Below are 10,392 nucleotides of genomic sequence, written 5' to 3' on the forward strand. Positions count from 1 at the left end.
CAACCCAAATTTCCTCAATTAGAGTCCTAAAAGTAATTTAAAAATATTTAAAAATACTATAGAAATATTCTAGAGATTTTTAGAAATTTTTAGAGTATTTTTATGTAATTTTTGGAGGTCGTTTGGTATTTTTATTAAACGAAGGAAGTTTGACAAAAAAAAAATATTCAAATCGAGATTCGAACCGTAGACCTCGGACTTGAACCGAGGCTTAACCAAGTCCAACCAACCAACTGTTCTTCAAATGTTTTGTGAACATAAATGGAATGAAATATATATAAACAGTAATTAGGAACGTTTAAAATAAATTGGAATAAAAAGTGCGTGGCTGAGGGATTGAAGCCGAGACCCATGACTCGGTTAAAATCCAGCCAACCAACTGTGCAGCGGGCTTTGCTGATTAAGGAAGGAGTGGATTTTATATAAGTAGTAGTTGGTTAATGGGATAATGGAGTTATAAAGGGAGAACTTAAGTTTTACCGTGACCTAAAAAAAAAAAAACCTTTCGATTTCTCTCCTCTTCTCACGCGACGACGACTTTTGCGTGGGCGAAACCGAAGCCGGCATTAGGGCTCCACTCCGGCAGCCGACGAGTGCCTTCCTCCGCGGGTTCTTCACAGATCCGAGCCCCTCTCAGCACGGTGACCGCGCGGGCACAAGAAGAGGCCGGAAGCTTGCAAGCACCTGGAACCCTAGCAGCCTCTCCCTCTCGGCAGTAAGTCCAAGAAAGCATGGTAAGTGCTTCCTCACCTGCAGTAGAGTAGCTTCGGATCCTTGTTTTGATTGCTTGCCTAAGATGCACGTTTGGACGAGTCTTGATTTGAGTTCTCGTGATGTCCTGCCTTCTTTTGAGAAGTTTTCTGATTTCCCGAAATAGATTTGGGTGTTTCAGGGTAATCTGATTTCATCTAGCAAGTGTATTCTTTTAGAAATATGAGTGGGTGTGATCCTAGTATGGTTGAAGGATGAATTGGAGACTACTGATAGGGCACCATGGTTTGTGTTACTATCTTATTTCCTTTGATTTCTGTGTTGTGAATTTGGATGAAATGTTTTGACTTTGGTGCTTTCATGGCTTCCTTGAAATGGATTTGTGTTCATAGAATCAGGTTCTTGAGTGCTGCAACCATGGTGTTGTTTTGGCTTTGGTATTTCAATCATGAAGTTTTTCTTACACTACTGGTTGGTTGAATCATGATAAGTAGAGATGTGGATTGGTGGTGTTATTATGAATTTTCTGCAAACTTGCTGTGATTTGAGGATTTTAGTTTTCCGAATCATGTGGGATTTGAGATGGTGTTGAGTAGTGTACTGGTCTTCAAAGTGGTGTCAGTTCGATGAATTGAATTGGAGTGGTTGCTTGGCTGAGTTACATAGTACTCCATGTGTGAGCTTGAAGGCTGAAGGGAATGATTATGTGGTTTAGTGCATGTGTGGTGTTGATTCTGGAATGCAGTCTTGCTCGGTGCAGGTTGTGGAGGTTGTTAGCAGAAGTAGGTAGTTAGATTTCTTGTTGATAGAGACTTTTCCTTTAAGTATCTAGTTTCTTTCAGCAAGTTAGATCCTTTGTTTCTTTAGCAATGCTGATTTTATTTAATTGTTATTTTCATTGAGCATGTATGGTTTTCCTTAAACTTCCAGTTTTAGTTTGTTGAGTACCCAGTTTAAGTTTGTTATGTGTATAAGCATTGGTGCAGATTTTTACAGGAAGAGTTAGTTTTTCTTAACAAACATGTAGATTTGTTTTCTTGTAGCTTACTGTAGAATGGTATGCTTGTTACAAAACATGAAGAATGGCTATGTTTGGTTAGGTTTTCAGTAGCAAATCCTTAACTAGTTGCAAGGTGTGTACAGTGCCACAATTTTGGTGAATATGCTGTGGTACTGAGCTTGAGGAATGATTATGTTTAAAGATTTCAATTCTATGTTAAGTTATGTTCTTACCTCCCAACATGCTAGGTTGTAGCCCTATAGTGAAAATGTGTTTTGTTTATTATGATGAGGTTCTGCTTGTGAATTCCTTCATGATAAATCATGTACGAGGAGATGAAGTTTTTATATCACATGACCGCATGTAATGCTACATGCTTTTAACATTACTTAGACTTGCCCTAGTGAGCATCGAGGTTAAGTAGAAGCAGCTCTTTTTTGAGGTTCAGTGGACATGAGGTTTAGATAATTTGCTTATGTTAAATCTGAGCATGAGGTTTAGATAATTTGCTTCTGTTAAATCTGAGCTTGAGGTTTAGATATGCTACTTCCATTCAAGTATATGGATTTGAGGTTCTTTATGTTAAATTTGAGCATGAGGTTTAGATAATTTGCTTATGTTAAATCTGAGCATGAGGTTTAGATAATTTGCTTATGTTAAATCTGAGCTTGAGGTTTAGATATGCTATTTCCATTTAAGCATACAGATTTGAGTTTCCTTGTTACCTCAATATGCAGAACTCCAATCTTAGAGCAGATTTCTAGTTCCTTATGTTATTAGATGTGCATGAGTAGCCTTCCTTTTAAAACAATCAGTTTCTAGTTTCTTTAGAGTTTATAGTGCAGAAATGTGTAGCTTAATATGCAGAATTGTGTTTATTCTGTGAAACTCTAGAATTTTTTATGCATATAGTGTTCTATTAAACTCTTTTAGGGGTTATGAGTGATTATAAGTAAGAAAAGACCAAGGTCTTAAATTGATCCTAAATTCCAGAAGTTTAGGATTAAAAGCACACTAAGTGTTTGAATAAATGCCAAGGCATTTTGTTATAAGAGAATTAAAGAATAACAAGTATAAGGAAGTTATAGTTAAGAAGAAAATAAGTATTTTACTTTTTAATGGCATGTACCGGACACAAGGTCCATTGGGTGGGCTCCTAGATCGCCCCTAGGCACAAGATCGCCTAGAAGCACCTTAGTAGTTTCGGGATTAGCTACCTCGACTCATATTAAGGATGCGCGTAAATTGGTACAATGCCAGACCCAAGAGAAGTTGATTATTATTTTAAAGTAATAAAGTATAAGTTTTGAAACAAATGAAACAAGCATCATTTATGCTTAGAGTTAGTAAGTTTAGTTTCTTTTAATTTGAAGCATGCAGTATTAGTTTTATTTGTTTCCTGCTTAGTTATTTAGCATGATTAGTTTTATTTTCCAGCATGCAGTTTTATCTTGTATAGCATGAATCCTTAGTTTTCTTTGCTATTAGTTTGACATAAGCAGTTATGTTTTTGCTTTACTTTTTTTTAAAGCATATAGTTTCTAGTTCTTTCTGTATACATGCATATTCATGTTTTTGTGAGTTAGATAGCGCTTACTAAGCAAATTTTGCTTATAGACTGCATTTCCTCTTACTGTAGATACAGGAAAGGAAAAAGTTTTAGCAAAGGAAGGCGACAAGGAGGTGTTCGAGGATGTGTGATGCCAGGACTATGGAAGCCCTGAGACTTAGTTAAGAATTTGTTTGGATTAATCCTTTATTTAGGGTGATAAGAAAATTTGAAAGTAAGAAGTTGTAATTCATTATTAAGTTTCCGCATTTTAGTATTTGGGATGATATATGTTATTTTGATGTTGTTAGGACATAGTAGATGAATTATAATCTTGTGTGATGATTTGTGGTATTGTTTTCTTTTGGTTTTGACACTTATATAACTGTGTGAGAGTTTGTTATCTGTCCCAGCCGCCTGTGGCTGTGTATATAGTGTTTGTATATCAGTTTAAGGTCACCGGTATAGGGGAGATTTTGTCGAAATTTTTTTCGGTAGGGTTTCCATGTGGTTTTTAATCATACCGGTTAAGTAGAGTTAGTAGCTAAGTAACGGTCACTCTTAGAGAGTAGTAGTAGTAAGAAGAGTGGTCGTTACAACCTTATCTAAGTTTAATGACAAACTTCTTGATCTAAACTTCTTTCATTGCTACTTCAGAAGCTGCAATATATTTCACCTCGATGGTAGAATATGCACTAATTTCTTGCTTTGAACCTTTCCAACTTATTACGTTTCTATTTTAAGATGAATACGTATCCATACTAGGACTTAGAATCATCCTTGTCTATCTGGAATCTAGTATCAGTATGCCTATAATCATATCACCCCTCTATATACCATGAACAAATCCTTAGAGCTTAAGGATTACCTTAATAGTCGCCCAATAATCCATACCTAGATTTGATTGATATCTGCTGATGACACTCAGAGCATATGATATATCAAACCATGTACATAATATAGCATGCATTATTAATCCTATAATTGACACATATGAGATCTAAATCATGTGAATCCTCTCGTTTTGTGTGTTCAAACACATAGACCTTGTAAGGTAAATCCTATGTCATATGGGAAGACAACCTTTCTTAGATTCTTCCATGCTAAATCATTTTAGCAATTTATCAATGTATATAGATTGTGAAAGACTAAGTAACCTTTCTGATCTATTTGTATAGATCTTAATCCTAAGGATATAGGTTACTTCTTTCATGTCTTTCATGGAGAATATTTTGGACAATCAAACTTTAACTGACTGTTGAATAGGCACATCATTTCCTATGAGCGATATGTTATCAACATATAATATTAGAAACATGACTATACTCCCACTAATTTTCATGTATACAAAGGGTTCGTTTGGATATTGTGAGAAATTAAACTCTCATCCATGTCGGTTTTCTTCTTGAAAATTCACATGCATTTCGATTTCATAGTTTTTAAACCATGAGACCCTTTCTGAACTATTCAAAACTTCTTTATAACTAATAAGTTTCTCATCCTCAATTAGTAATATATCTTTCGATTCACTTATGAGAAATTCATATCTCTCGTGAATTAGACATATTGTAGTGTGTGAAACCAATTATTTTAGTTAAGAAGATTTATTTGATTAATTTAGATTTAATTAGAATTGATTAATTTAAATAGATAGTATAAAATATGATAAATTAAATAATAAGTGTTATTGGAGAAATAATTTTATTGGATTTTCTAGATTTTTTAAAAATTTTTTGGGATTAAAATAGAGCTTATATGATCCGTTTAAGGAGATAAATTGATTAGGCTTAGAGGAGCCCAATTTAGAATACCCATTTTAATTGGGAGTTGATTGAAATATGAACTCATGGTTTGATTGATTAACACAAGTTTCATTAATTAATCTACATATATAAGCTAAAACTTAACTGGGCCCCATTTATTCCCCGATCTCTTTGCCCCTCCCTCATGATCTCGCCACACCTGATTGCCGCCATCCCATCGCCAGCTATCCTCTTTCGGGTGAGGCCAAGACAGCCGAGCTTCCTCCTCTCGGGAACCCTCACTGCCGCACCTACCGCATGAGGCCGACGCCGACTCCCGAACTCACCACTGTCTCGATCCGCAAGACATCACCACCCCCTTTCTCGATCCCATCGCCATGGCTAGGCCATCATTACCCCTGCTCAACACTACAGTAGCAACTGCTTTTTGCGATTCCATTACTCACCGTGGTGTCCCTCTTGCCTGAGAACCGAAGCAGAGCAGCGACTGCTATCACTCAAGGTGTCATCGTCGATGGATCTCTTGTTTTCCTTCTCATCACCGCACTGCTCCCTTCATCAATTCTATATCCCAGCCATAGCTATCAGCACATAGTCGCAACTAGCGTTGCAACCGACTAATCATCTCTGTACTTCCTCTCGATCTCCCATCTTGCCACAATGGATGTGTTGCTAAGGTTAGTTGTGACTCGGATGTCTTTGTCAATACTGCTCTGGTGTCAATGTACTACTCATTTGGCCATGTCAGTGATGCAAAATGTATACTTGACAAAATGCCTTAATTCCTCTTGCTGCCTCTATTCGTACTGTCAGCACCGTCGCCAACCACCTGCTACCGTGAGTTACTGCTGAATCAGTGAATAGCCATTGGACAAAGAAGGGGGAGCCATGGGTAACGAATTTCTTGACCTAAGTTCGGTTGGTCTATGTTAGATATTAAAATGTGATATGTTGATTTGGGTAGATCTTGGATTGATCAGTGGGTTAATTGTTTCATAGAGGTTATTTGGCGATTGGTTGATGTAGATGGTTGCATGATCATTATTAGAATCATTAGATTGATATCGTGATTAGTTGTGATGGATTGAATTCATACAATTATTTGTTGATAGTAACGAATTGATTTAATTGGGGATCATGTTATGGCTAAATAGATTGATTTAAGTGATTATCTGATTTATTGATGATTAATAGCGATTATTATATGATTATTAATTGAGGATGAATTAATAATGTTTTGATCGTGAAAGATTGCCTTGATTGAATTGATTAACTCATAAGAAGATTGGTTATGGAAGAAATTATGAGATAACTAGGTTGGATCAATTAGAGTTTTTCCTAATTAGGTTGGGTTTTGAGTTTACCTAGTTGTTACATGTGTAATTAGCTAAACTATATATCATGTGATTTACAAAACATTGATTCGAGACAAGCGTCTCCACATGGGATTGTTTAGCACAATCTATAAATAAAGACAAATACTTCTTCCTTGGCCTCTTTAGTTCATTGAACTTTGTACATCGTTATTTTTTATTAATGAATCAAGTTACTTTACCTTAAATCTATTTATTTTTATCTTGCTTGATACATATATGATTGACCTTATAGATGATCTAGTTATTTCATATACAGTCTTAGCTTTTGATATCTATACTCTGTCGTGTACACACATGTAGAGTATGTACTGTAGAGGATATTTTGTTAACTGAGTTAACACGATGATTATGCATATGATATTGGGTGTACACATGTTTAATATGTGCTATAGGAGTTATCATTTTGACTGTCCATTTGTTTGTTGTAGTGTGCATATGTGTATAGTATGACTATTGAAAGTATCAAGTCGATTAAACCTATATCGAGTGTGTACCCGGATTTGGAGTGTACTTTTGGAGGTATTGGTTGATTGAACCTATGTTGTCGTGTAACCACTTGTGTGGGATGTATGATAGGTGTTACTTTGCACATTATGTGTTGATTAGTAGACACCTATTAAATCTATTCATACCTATAGATTTAGGTGATCAATGGTTCATGTACTAGAAGTACTTATGTTGATTATGTTGTAGCATTAATGATGATTATATTGGTATTATGATTATTTATATCATATTTATCATTGCACTGCATGCTGACAATTAAATCTCCCTCTGTGTTTGAGAGAGTTGTCAGTCATATTCGCTACCCATTCGACTACTGAGAGATAGTGGTAGCTTGGAGTTGGGTTCAGCTTATCCTATCGTGCCACCTCATCACTCAGGGTACTTATATCCAACGTTGTGAGCAGTCAAGAACCTCAATGCTATATAGTGAGATAGCTACTTAACGAACTGTCCTCCTTGGCCACTCTATAGTAGTATATGGAGGATAGTATAGTTGTCATTATCCCAGCCTCTCGTCCACACAGTGTCGTGGTGTCTTGAGGGGTGGGCAGGAGTGACCATGTTACATGCACGTGCATATGCATATGATCCACGATGCACCTTTCAGAGATATATTTGCATTTGCTTGTGATTGTTGCATATGCTTGAGATATGATTATTGCATATGGTTGTCATGCTTCATACATGTTCATTTATCATACATGTATATGTTGTCGATTATATTGCTTATGTGTTACGAGCAGATATGTTACTAATCCCTAGTGAGTTTACTAATCACTATACCGTGCGTGTTAGATTAAGATTAGGTATGTGCATTTATTATATTAGTTACGGTTATATGTATTGATTATGTCATATATGATCATGTTCTTATTTTTCTATTGAGATTGTATACTTTGATCTTTATGTTTTATATTGACTATGCACCATCTTGTCTAATACTCGCTAAGTCACCCAGACTCACCACCCCATTTGTGTATTATTTTTCCTCAAGTAGCAGCAGGTTGATGATTGTGGAGTCGCTTGGAGTATCTTGTCTATCGGTCTCACGTCATATCGAAGAACAGTCTTTACTTTGCTTTATGCTTTTCTTGCATTTATTTAGATTTTATGTACTCTATAACGACCCGTTTTCTACTGACTAGGCTGTGAGGCCGATCGCTACATTGTGCTGTGCTAAATTACTATTGCGAAAATCTGGATTGATTAAAATTTTACTAAACTGATTACTGTAAAATTCTGAACTTAATATTCTAGGTGTACCTAGGAGTTGTACACATGCTAGGGAAGATAATCTATGCCTCTCGGATGTCCTGCTAGCTATAACCAGGCATTTCAATCGATCCATGAATCGATTGGGCTGTCAGATCGATCCAGTGATCGATCCAGCTTGATACTGGCACGGAGAAAAACTCTGGATCGGTCGGCTGACCGATCCATAAGCTATATTGCTTCAGATACCGGTGGATCGGTCTGGGCCGACCAGAGTACATCCGATCGGCTTGGCCGATCCGGTGGCTCAGCGATCGGTCGGTGACCGATCGGTGATACTCTGTTCGCATCTGGATCGGTGGTGACCGATCCATAACAGACGCTAACTCTGTTGATGGATTGGTCCGGTGACCGATCGGTGGCACAGTCGATCGATCGTAGATCGATGCGGGTTCGATTTCGAATCGAACCCTGATTTCAACACTATTCCGTGCCCAACTCATACACATCAAGTCTATAACAACTAGAAACATTTTTAACATGTATTAGCTAACATTTTAAACATGATATCACGCATGGTTCACTAATTCATGGCATGCAAATGTACTATGTGTAGAATATTAAAGTTCTAACAGTTAACTAATTTTGCTGAAAGTTCTAATGCATAAATAAAGCTTGTTAGATCCCTAAGATCTTTTATTCCAAGTTCCTTCCACACACATCTTCATCGCATTGTCCTCCAGCCTCCGCTAGTCCATTTTCCCTTTACCTTTATCTGCAGTATAAGGAAAAAGTATCTGTAAGCTTAAAGCTTAGTAAGAAACCGGCTACCTCACAAAACATGCACACGATGCAATTTATGTTTTGAAAACATGCTATTTGAAATACGTACTGAACATAGATAAGCATGACATAGCAAAGTTACTAAGCACAAATACTGAAACATAGCATGCATATCAAAATCTAAGCATGGAGCTAACTCATGGTATCACTCAGGAAGAACTAAACTGAACTTGAAACTGAACTAAACTAAGCTGATACTGAATTAAATCCTAATCACATAGGTGACTGAGAGTTTTGAAAATTGTATACATAAGTAGATTAAAATAATAATCATGCTACTGAGGGCCCTGACAACTGTACGTGCTGTGCGTGCATCCCTAGCTAGATCCGGGATTGCAAGTTCCGAATCTAGTAGGGTTTACTAGGTTATCTGAACCTAGGGACGACTGTGGGAGTCCAACCCAATGGATATCTGATCCTGTACAGTGCTACTGCTGAAAATAAAATACTGAATAGCTATACTATTTTATTTAGCCGTTTCTAGGTTATCTGAACCTAGAGCTAGGTTGTCTGAACCTAGAGGCGACTGTGGGAGCCCACCCATTGGACATCTAGTACCATGAAAGCTGTAATAAAGCTAATTAACTGGATCAATACGTCTATACGGCATTTGACTGAGCTGAATAAATGCCCACTGAATCAAAAGCTGTCCTAATCTTTTTATCGAGCATTTGGTGTGCTCTAACTCTCCTCTCTAGTAGGGAGACCACCTCTAGGCACCCGACAACGTCTAACACCTCAAACTGAAGAGGGCAAACGCGTCCGGCCCATCTAGAGGTGCTCGACTAATCCCTAAAGCTGCGAGGAGGGTTAAATACACCCTAGATGTCGACAAAAATTCGAGTATAACTAATCTAAAAGCATGCATTCAAACGGAAACTACTTATACTGCAGGTGAGGGGTTTCTTATCTCCTATTCGAAGTTTCTTACGATTCTAATCGCTAGATTTCCGGAGGAGACGATCCTTTCGACGATTTTCTCGCGTCTAATCGTTCCTCTCGCGGAGGAGAGCGTCCTCGTGTCGAAGTCATCGCCGGAAGGTGCTCCTGGGGCCCTAGGCTTGGTGCGCCGAGAGAAAAAGAGGAGGGAGAAGGGGCGTCGGCGGTGAGGGTTGGAGTGGAGGAGAAGTTGCCGAACCAAACAAAATAAACCAAACTCCACTTAAATTTTCTATTTATATTAAGTGGGTAATTTCACCCAACTCTAATATAAATTTAATTGCCTCCCTTTTCTTTCAGCACGACCCTGCTGGGTTCACTTGGTTTACTAAAGCTATCTATAAGTCATAGGGTTCGTTAGGTCTCGGGTTCAATTCTCGCGTAGGCTATTTTCGTTTTCTATTTATTTTTGCTACTTCCGCTATCCTAAAAATTCCATAAAAATATTCTAAAATCCCAGAAAAATCATAGAATATTTCTAAAATAGTTTCG

The 10,392-nt window shown here is 37.3% G+C and overlaps 1 long non-coding RNA gene across 1 annotated transcript; it reads left to right on the forward strand.

Annotated features, from left to right (window-relative positions):
* The first annotated feature begins 462 nt into the window (after nucleotides 1–462).
* Nucleotides 463–3,602, forward strand: LOC121993924. The gene is made up of 2 exons (XR_006115493.1): nucleotides 463–734; nucleotides 3,351–3,602. It is a non-coding gene; the product is annotated as an uncharacterized LOC121993924 (long non-coding RNA).
* Nucleotides 3,603–10,392: the final 6,790 nt, after the last annotated feature.

Source organism: Zingiber officinale, chromosome 6A (genome assembly GCF_018446385.1).
Source record: "Zingiber officinale cultivar Zhangliang chromosome 6A, Zo_v1.1, whole genome shotgun sequence".
NCBI lineage: Eukaryota > Viridiplantae > Streptophyta > Magnoliopsida > Zingiberales > Zingiberaceae > Zingiber > Zingiber officinale.